The sequence below is a fragment of the Triturus cristatus genome, chromosome 7 (assembly GCF_964204655.1).
Source record: "Triturus cristatus chromosome 7, aTriCri1.1, whole genome shotgun sequence".
In the NCBI taxonomy this organism is placed as follows: Eukaryota; Metazoa; Chordata; class Amphibia; order Caudata; family Salamandridae; genus Triturus; species Triturus cristatus.
Window position 1 is genome coordinate 342,848,772 of NC_140590.1, and position 10,209 is coordinate 342,858,980.

General features: G+C 45.6%; 1 protein-coding gene across 2 annotated transcripts in view; it reads right to left on the reverse strand.

Annotated features, from left to right (window-relative positions):
* The window catches only part of LOC146809618 (myosin-7), a 94,814-nt gene extending 92,795 nt beyond the window's left edge, over nucleotides 1-2,019 (reverse strand). Inside the window, exon 1 of one of the 2 annotated variants that reach the window (XM_085616464.1) lies at nucleotides 1,948-2,019. The gene's annotated coding sequence lies outside the window, so the exon portion shown is untranslated. The remainder of the gene's footprint in view (nucleotides 1-1,947) is intronic. The other variant, XM_085616465.1, reaches the window with a different exon arrangement.
* Nucleotides 2,020-10,209: the final 8,190 nt, after the last annotated feature.

The window sequence follows — 10,209 nt, forward strand, 5'->3', positions numbered from 1 at the left end:
TGTGCTGCCTACGGCAAGTGAGGGGTAGCTCTGCTGTCTGTGACATGCGAGAGAGCTCTGATGTATCAAATGATTCAGGAAAAGTCAGTGTAAGTAGGGTAAAAAGAACGTTGTTGGTTATGAAAGTTGAGTGGTAGCTCTGCTGTCTGCATTAAGTAGTACTTCAGATGGCTGACATTCCTGGTGATAACCCACAACTACAGGCCAGCAGACAGGTTTCAGAAAGGACATGAACAATGCGAGCAGAATACACACCCCACCTATGAACACTAACTAGGGAGGAAGTAAATACACACCTATTATGGAGAAAGTAGTTTCATGATCAGACAACCCACTAAACTATAGAGATGTGAACACACAGACGCTGGCTGAAAATCGCCAAACTTGACTCCCACAGGAGAACCCTCTGGCATACAGACATGCACACAAGGACACTGGTACAAACACACGCAGGCAGACACAAGGAAACACAAACCTAGCCACAAAACATGACAACACATATAAACAAGATTAAACAAACAAAGGCATAGACAATGAAACATAAACACACAGAAGGACAGGCATACAGACATTGTACATACATACATATGTTATGTGTACACTGTCACCCAAAAGGGTATCACGGATCTGAGCAAGAGTGTGTGTGTGTGTGTGTGTGTGCATATCCCTACCTATGCTAGGAGGGTTAATTGAAAAGCCAGGTATTCAGCTGCTTGTGGAATTTATGAAAAGAGGAGGAGGTCTAAAGTGGAGTGGAAGGCTGTTTCACACTTTAGGAGTGATGTCAGAGAATGCTCATCCACTTGATCTGGTTCTGTGCATGTGCTGCATGTGTGTAAGTAGTCCTGCAGAGTGAAGGTGTCTGCGTGGTTGGTAAAAGGAGATGTGACTATACAGGTAGGTGGGGCCTGAGCTGTATAGCTCCTTGAATGTGTGTGTGAGGAGTTTGAATTGAGTGTGTTGGTGTATCAGGAACCAGTGTAGTTCCCTGAGGTGTGGTGTGATGTGAGTTCTGTGTGGGAGGTTGAGGATGAGTCTGCCTGCCGAGTTCTGTATGGTGTGTAGTCTTCTAGTCAGTTGCTTGGTGATTCTGGCGCAGACGGTGTTCTCATAGTCCAACATAGAGACACAGTTCGATATAGTAAGAAAGCCACTAAAATACGATCAGAGGCTGATGCACGAACAGAAATACATAAGCAACCAGAAATACTCAGACACAGGCAAACATACAGTCACCAAGAAACATACAAACATAGGCACAAATACATAAACGTGCACACAGAATCATACACACAAAACCTGACACACAGAGGCACCCTCTTCCCCAGTCCCCCACGTCCCCCCCAATTACACAAAGACACTGGAACACACCCATAAAGGCACACTCACACAAACAAGCACAACACCCACACACACACCTAATAATGAGCTATACGGCCACTCAAACACGTACATGACAGACATGTAAACACATATGAGTAGATGTAGTGAAACAGACACACATGCACGCACACACACACACGTGCAGCTAGCTATCTCTAAATAGAGAGGTGCAGGATTCCAGACAAGCACTTACGTACTAACATGTCACGCCCTCAGGCAGAGACACAAAGATCACACACTCACAGGCACACTTACATCAAACAAGCACATACATGTACATTGACCCCAACTCTATATACCATACTGGCACACACATATCACACACAGACCCAGACCGACACAGGGACTGATATAAACACACCTACAGAGATACACCCACATTAACAGTGACAGTGGACAAAATAATTCACAAAAAGATACAGACAAAACATGATCAGAAAGAGGCACGTATACACGCCCCCACACAGATAGTCACAGACAAAGGCATATAAAAACAAACACTACACAAATAAAGGCATAGACCCAAACACCACTCATACATGCACACATACAAAACACACATACCTGAAGCTGTGCAGACAGGCGAGGGGAGTGATCGGCAGCTAGTGAAGGGCTTGCCCTTTTATACCCGTCTTACACCTCCAGGTCAGGATTCCATTGCCCCCAGGCCCCTCCTGTCCCATTATCGCCTCTGAGGAGAACAATTGGAGCCGGCGTCATTGTTCTGGCACGGTGCTGACAGACAACAGGTTCAAGGCAGATAGGGTCCGAAATACCCGCATACCAGGGGCGCCGCAGAGGACCAGCCGGGGAGGGCATCTGTGGAAGGGGAGCGCTGCAGAGGCGAGGGACTGGAGGAGAACAACAATGGGAACAGAGAGGAAGAACGGGGCAATGGTATAGAGAACAAAAGAAAGAAAAATAGAACAACGCTGGTCCCAGGGGAGAGAAAAACAGCAAAGGGCAGTGGGTGCAGAACAATAAGAGGGGCAAGGAGGAGAGAAAAATAAGAAATGCCAAAGGCGATGCAGTAATCTAGATAGAGTTTGGAACTACAATTTACAGTAGGACAACTGGGGTAATAAAAAAACAACGGCAAGAACAATAGTGTCACATTAAGGAGGCACCAACTGAGCAATGCAAAAGAAAGCAGAACAATAAAGTGAAACAGTGGGAAAGAAATAGGGAGACAGTAGGGGAGAGCAGCAAGCAGAACAATGGGGTAAGAACGAAAGAGAGAGACTGTGAAGAGAGAAAAGGAGACAGGCTGAACAAAAAAAGCTGAGAGAGAGTGGAAAGAAAAGTAAAAAATGAGAAAAAAATAGAGAGGGACAATGAGGTGAGAAAAGCAGAGATATACAACGGCAAAGAATCATACATGACTTAAACAGAGAACAGAGGCAGAAGTTTTACATCAACGAGAGAAGCAGAGAACAGAAGCTGTGATACTAGAGAAGCAAGAGAAACAGAGAATGGAGGCCCAAATACTACAGATGCCACGCAATGCAATGAAAAAGGCCAAGCTTCTACAGGAAAAGAAAAAATACAAAACAGAGGCTGAGTAACTATGGTAAACAGAAGTTGAACTCAAAAAAATAATCAAAGAACAAGAGGCCGAACTGGAGTAACTAGAGAAACAAGGGCACACATAGACTGAAACCACAACTAAATTAAATGGGAAGAAACCAAGGGGACGATTTAGAGTTTGGCAGACGGAGAAGTGTCTGTTCAGATGGCAGAGGATATTACCACCGCCATCCTGAGGGTTCCGCACCCACCAAATTTAGAGTTATCCACCTGTACCGCAGACAACTCTATACATCGAAATGGAAACGCCCTCATGGCAGTTCTTTTCAATGTATAACATGTTTGGATGTACGTCTGCCGTCAGTTTTAATGGCCACACACCAAACTTTTCCAAACTTTTTTTTTTCAAAAACAAACTCCTAAAGTGGCAGCTTGTTATTGAAAAACAGAAACCTATTGATCCCCACACACTTAAGGCCTCATGTAGGTACCTCAATACCGGTCGGTAACGGCCGAAAATCGGTAAATATCCCGTTACCGACCGGTATTGAGGCACTTGAGATGTAGGTGGCTGATTTCTGGATTCGGTATTTACCGAATCGGAATTTTAAGAAATCGGTAAAATACCGATTCGGTAAATACCGAATCCAGAAATGCTATGTAGGGGGCACTCAAGTGAGTGCATTATTGGTGTCTGGATTCGTTATTTACCACCAACTACAAGTTGATGGTAAATGACGAATACCTTACAAAAAGCATTTTTGTGCTATATGTAAAGTGCCATGTGGCAGACATACATGCCCTTAGGGCATGTATGTGTGCCACATGTGCACACATGCACGAATCAGGGGTGCAACAGGGTGTCAATGTGACACCCTGCCACCCATGATAATGCCTCCCCTATTACCGATTCGGTATTTACTGAATCGGTAATAGTAACTGGCTTCCCATTCATTCCTATGGGCCTCCAGGCCCATAGGAATGAATGGGAAGGGATGCATTATTACCGATTCGGTAAATACCGATTCATAAATACCGATATTTACCGAATCGGTAATAATTACCGATTATTTACCTACATACTATTTACCGATTCATAAATACCGAATCGGTAACATTCGGTATTTATGAATCGGTAAATAGTATGACACCTACATATGGCCCTTGGAGTTTTCTCCCAGTGTAGTGGTCATTATTTTTTTTCCTGTCCCTTGCATGGAAGTCACAGCCAGCAAAAACATGTATTGGTATAGCCAATAAGTCTTGTTTTTGGGACCTTATAAGTATTTAGTTATGCAGCACAATATCCTTGGTGCAACAACATCAACCGTTGCATGGCTAAACACTTATAAGGTGCCCAAGGCGAGACCTATTGGCTATGCCAATGCTTGTTTCTAGTGGCAGGTTTGACTCGTAATAAAGTAGCACAGAGCATCAATGTGTCTGCGGCAAAGAATATGTACAATGCAGGTCACAGAACTGAGTATGAGTGAATTATCAGTTGCGCTATAAAAAATGATACAAGTCAGAGAGCGGCCTATGGAGAAGTGAGGGCATTGCTGGAGGGTAGTAATGATGGAATTAGTGGAGAAGGAAGTCATGGGGGTGGGGCAACAAAGACTGTCTCACCGGGCAGGCCAGGCTGCTGAAGCCAGCTTTGTACTGGCGACTTTCTCCTACTTGTAGCTAGCCAATGATTGCTAAAATAATTACGGAAAACAGTACGAAGAAAAAACAAGGATGCTTTCCAGTGTGTGCCATTTAAAGGAGATTTGATGAAAGTTTTAGCATGCAGCATTCAAATTCTATGAGGTGCTATGCTAAAGAGAACATACACCCTCCTTTTATGATTTCCCCAGAATCCTGAATCAAAATATGAATCCACACGTCTGTACACTGGGTATAATGTTACCAAAGCCATGCTTCTGATAGTGTCTGCTTGAAAAATAAAATGTCTGCTTGTACATACATAGCACCCTTCTCAGGAAAAAAACTTTAAATTTCAATACGCTGGGCCGAGGTGTCTTATCACCATATCAGGAAATAACAGCGAAAAATGTTACAACACAACGGCAAAAAATAAGAAGCATCAGAAATCACCAGAGATCTACTAATATGCATGAATATTTCGCTCACTTAAAATTCACCTTTTCGTCAGCAGAATGCTATTGCAAAAGGGTGAAAGAAAAGCAAAAATGCACAGATAACACTGAACAACTGTGTCACCCTTTATGAAGATGAATTACCTGTTTCGGGCAATTAAGTTTGGCGACGGAGTTTATGCTCCGGTGAGGACAGAAAATGGCAGCGCGGTTAAAGACTAATCAGCTATCCGTAGAAGGGTGCGAAGCGTCCCGGAGACAAGCCTCGACAGGACAAGCACCGCGGATGTGCCATCAAAGCAAGAGGTGAAAAATAGCTTTTGAAAGTAATGACCTGCAAGCCAGTTTCTCTCAGTGTTGTCGTCAAGGGTGCACGGCATTCACAACACAACCAACTCCTTCATCTCACGTCTACTGGCACACGGGTGCAGAGAATCCTTGTCGTCAATTAACCTGCAGCGCTGCACCATACCACGTAGGTAGATATAACTGGTCCAAACCAGTATGTTCCCTTAAGAATTACAAGTCCAACTACACAGTGAAGAAACTCTTCACACAGTCTTCTATGTCCACGAACAAACACGAGAGACAGAAACTGGGACAAAAACACACACCAACAGAAACCGGTTACAGAGACAAACAACAAGAAAAACAGCGAAACAGGGACAGATGACAAAGACAACAAGATGAACACAAGAGAAAGAGCAAGCTAGAAGGAAAAATGCACACTGAGGCAAAGAAAGTGAAGAAATACAGCGAAACAGAGACACACAGATGACAAAGACAACACGGGGAACGCAAGAGAAAGGAAGCGCTAAAAGGAGAAATACACACAGTGAGGCAAAGAAAGCGAAAAAATACAGCATACCGGTGAACCTTACACAGACAGAAAGAATGGGAAAAGCAGCGAGACATCCTTGGAAACCCAACTAACTGCGGTGGTGAGTGGGCGAGGAGAGAGGCGCGCGCTTGTGTGTGCTGGCCCGGGACTGGTGCGTGCGTTTATGCATGCGCGCACAGTGTGCTCTTTTTCAAAGCACATACTTGTGCTTGTGGCGTGCCGCTGCGCACTCCCGCAAGGCGTATGCCGCCACAAGCACGAGTATGTGCTGCACGACGGCTAAAGGTCTCCTATACAGTGCATGCGTGCTGCGTAGGCGAGACCTAAAAAAGACATTACATTTATAGGGTGGACTGTGTTCTGTCGTTCCTCTAATGGCTCGACGCCAATGCCCTTTCAGAGGAAGATTTCAGTCATAGTAATATTTCCGTTGATGGAGTTGAGAGGGGATCCGTCAACAGAAATCTGGCACTGCGTCCAACTCTAAATGAGGCAGGCGGACTGATGGTTTGGCGGCCAGGTTATTACGTTGTATTTTTGATGAAGTAACTGGTCTGCCAAACTCTAAATCAGGCCCCAAGTGCCTGGAAAAACAAGCAGTGACAAAGACAATACGTCTTGTCTTTGGGACCTACTGGCGTTCCAATTGCTTCTGGCTGTGCAGTGTAGTGTTGGGCTGCTATGCAGCATTGTAAAAATAAAAAATGTGATGGTGGTCATGTCAGTCCAATAATGGCACATGTATCAGAATGCATGTGCATGTTGGCAGAATGACGCAGGTGGCTTTCACTTTCATTTTTTACTTACCATGCAAGATGGCAGACACCCCTTGGATTGGTAAATAAATAAAAAAAGGTTTTTTGAAGAGGAAAGCAAAGATTTAGAAAAAAGGATTGTGGGTGTTGGAGGGGTAACAGAGGAGTGTGTAGGAGGAGCAAGGAGAAAAGCAATACATGGAGGGTGGGGGAGAGAAGCATAAAAGGGAGAGAGCACCACAGAATCACCAAGGCGAGAGAGAGCAACACTGAGTACGTGGCGGGGGAGAGAAGCACAGGGGCAAGCGAGATCAGCATGAGGGGGAGTTAAGTGCATGAAAGAGAGAAGAACATGGAGTGGAAGGGGAAGAGAAGCACACAATAGAGACCACTGGAAAACCCATGCACTTGAGCAGTGCTTATGTAAAAAGCAATGGGAAACACACGGATAAGAGCAATATGGAGCCAGAGGGGTGAGAAGCACAAATGGAAGAATGCTGGACAACATGTGCACTCTAGTGGCATGCTTAAGCAAAAAGAAATAAGTATTGAAAAGCCAATAGGTCTAATCTTCGGGATCTCTTGGTTTGCCAATTGCTTTTGGAGGTTCTGTACAGCGACAGGACACTATGTGGCAATTTCAAAATAAAAAAATAAAGAAAGGCACAATGGCCGTCTCGTCATTCCACTAGCAAGTGCCTGCCTCAGAATTCCTGCGCGCATTAGCATATTGATGCTAGAGGCAGATGAGCCAACAAATTAACAGGAACAGCCTAGCCATGGGTTGGCTCTGACACAAAAAATCAGTGCACAAGTCGAGCCTTGAAAATATTTGTCATGTCAATCATGCAACAAAGATCATGTTATAATATGGTATGGTATCTTCAAGATTCAAACACAGTGTATTTTTTTAATACACTGAAGCATTTCACATTAGTACATTTGATTATGTATGAAGTATTTCTTTAAAAGTAAGAGTTTACATGAACGGAGAATCATTCTTGACCCACCCTGATGAAAATGCTATTGGTGAACTAAGAGGCAAGTACGTGGTCATGCGTACCCTACATGTGGCCTAGATTCATACTTTAGATGGAGCAACATCATAAGCTATTCAATCAAACACAAGAGAGGTTTTTGTACAATGCATATCCTGAACTCAAGTATTTGAAGGTACCCTGGTATGTGATAATGCACAACAAGCATTGGAAAAGCCCATAGGTTTCGCCTATGCAAAATCTATTGTCTTTGTCAATGTTTTTGTTCATATAGTGGAAAGCAGTTGACCTGCTATGCAACATGGCTTAAAGTAAAAATAAAAGGGCTATGACATAGCCAGCTTTGACTGCGTCATAGCATTCAGTTTCTTTAACCCCTTCCCCGCTCATGACGGAACCGCTCCGTCATGAGCCACGGTTGCCGTGTGCTCATCACGGAGCGGTTCCGTTATGCCACGACCGTTGGCGGACGCTCCGCCTACGCGGCGCTGTTTCCCCGCCTGTGCGGGGGGACAACGCAACTGGGCGGAGTCATGACGGAACCGCTCCGTCATGAGCACAGCTCAACCGTGGCTCATGACGGAGTGGCTCCATCATGAGCACAGCGCCACCGCGCTGCCCCCCCGCACCCCCCAGCGCTGCGGCGGAATTCCCGCCGCAGCGAAGGGGTTAAGCCATGTTCCACACCTGCCTAAATGCTGTGCAACATGTTAAAACACATTGACAAAGCTAATAGATTACACATAGGCGAAACCTATTGGATTTGCCAATGCTTGTTGTATGTACTATTACAAAGAACTAAGTGAATCTACCACAAGATGGAACAAAAGTGGTGCAGCTTTATTTTTATTATGTGACACAACAAAAGGAAAGTCACAACCCATATTAGTCATATGTATTTTGGACATTTCCAGCTTTGTGAAACGCGATCTGTTGTAGTGGTGCACAAAGTCTTGATTTACATGCAGTTGAAGTTCCAATTAAAGAATCTGCTTGCTCTTGGTCCCTGCGGGGATACATGGAGGGTAAATTAAGATCTCACGCCCTTTGCCAATCTGTCAAACAGAATGCAATCTGTTTGACATCACCATCTCTACAGAACTCAGGATCTCTGTGGAAATAAAAGGAAAGTCCTGACCAGAGGCGCAACTAGAGCCAAATTTGGAGGGGGGTGTGGGGGGTAAGAAAAAATTTCGGGGGGGGGCTGATTCTTCCAGCAATTTGCAGAGTGGAGCTGCAGGGGCTCTAAGAAGGGGTGAAAAACAGCAAGGCCTCATTAACAAGCAAATGGTCTTTTAAAGATCTGTGAAGTACTCGGGTGCGGCTGTGTGTGTGCCCGGGAAGCTGTCTCATCCCGGTCTGCCACACACGAGGGGGGGGGAGTGGGGGCTGAAGCCCTTTGAGTTAAATGGGCGTTGCGCACCTGGTCCTGACAATGTACCCACTCAGAGCAGCTTCGATTGGCAGATGGCAGCACTGCACACGCAGCCTCAACCCAGCGACAAAGATGGCCTGCAGATGTTTCTACATTCCCTAAAAGTAGCAACCTGTAAGCCAAGTGGCGACGAAAGTCAAGTCACGTTATTTCTCTCTTGCTGTACACCTCAACACAAATCCATGTAGCTGAGTGTCACACAGGCACAACAAATGCAGGCGTAGAGATAGCCTGCAAATGACATGGGAGCCACATAGGAGCCAGACAATGGTGGAGAGGTGTGGCTCACTGGTTAGAGGCGGCAGATCCGCAAGCAGAGAATCGGCCAGGGACCAGGGTTCAATTCCTGACGCGGCAGGGTCGTGGACCAGGGTCAAAACGGACTCGATAACTCTCGCCTCGGTACCTACTCTAACCAGGAACACACTTGGCAACTCTGGGCATTAGCTTGCCTCATCTCCACAACGGCCCCCCACATTCGCCGGGGATGCCTGGTTTCACCTTGGAGATACCCAGGAGGGACCATCTCACAGGGATAGCCAGGACGGGTTCCCCAGCGGTCTACAGCACCACGACGCCTCAGGGCAGCAGTGCGCTTTACAAGACACATACATTTGGTAAGTATAGGTAAGCAAGGGACAGGTTCTAAGCCCCTTTTAAGATTTTTTTTTAAAAATACAAAAGATTTCGCAAGTACATCGCAATTGCTATGCAGGCCAAACCAAAAAAAGGAGGCTCAATGAAATAAAGTATTTGCGGCTGCCCGTGGCCCACGCAGGGGGCCACTCATGAGGGCAGCCCTCTAGTGCCATCTGGGCAGCAACACACCCCCCTCTCTAATTCGGGGACTCAGGGAGGAGTCCCACCCCATCTTGCCTGTGGCGCGTTAGGCTCGTCACTTTCGGCGCTCCGAGGATTGGGGGAAGGTATGTTGTGTGCAGATTTAGATTCCATATATAGGTTTCCCGATTTATGCCCTTATATAGGTACAATTCACATTGCCCTTATTTGGACATAGAAATCCGGCCCTTATTTAGACATTGTCTATACAAACCAAATACAGGCATGGCCACCCACATCCGTCCATCCACGTCACAACAAATTCTTGGAAAACCAGACCCTTAAGCCTTTAGGAATTTCCCCCAGCTTGAATATTGATTTCTCCAAG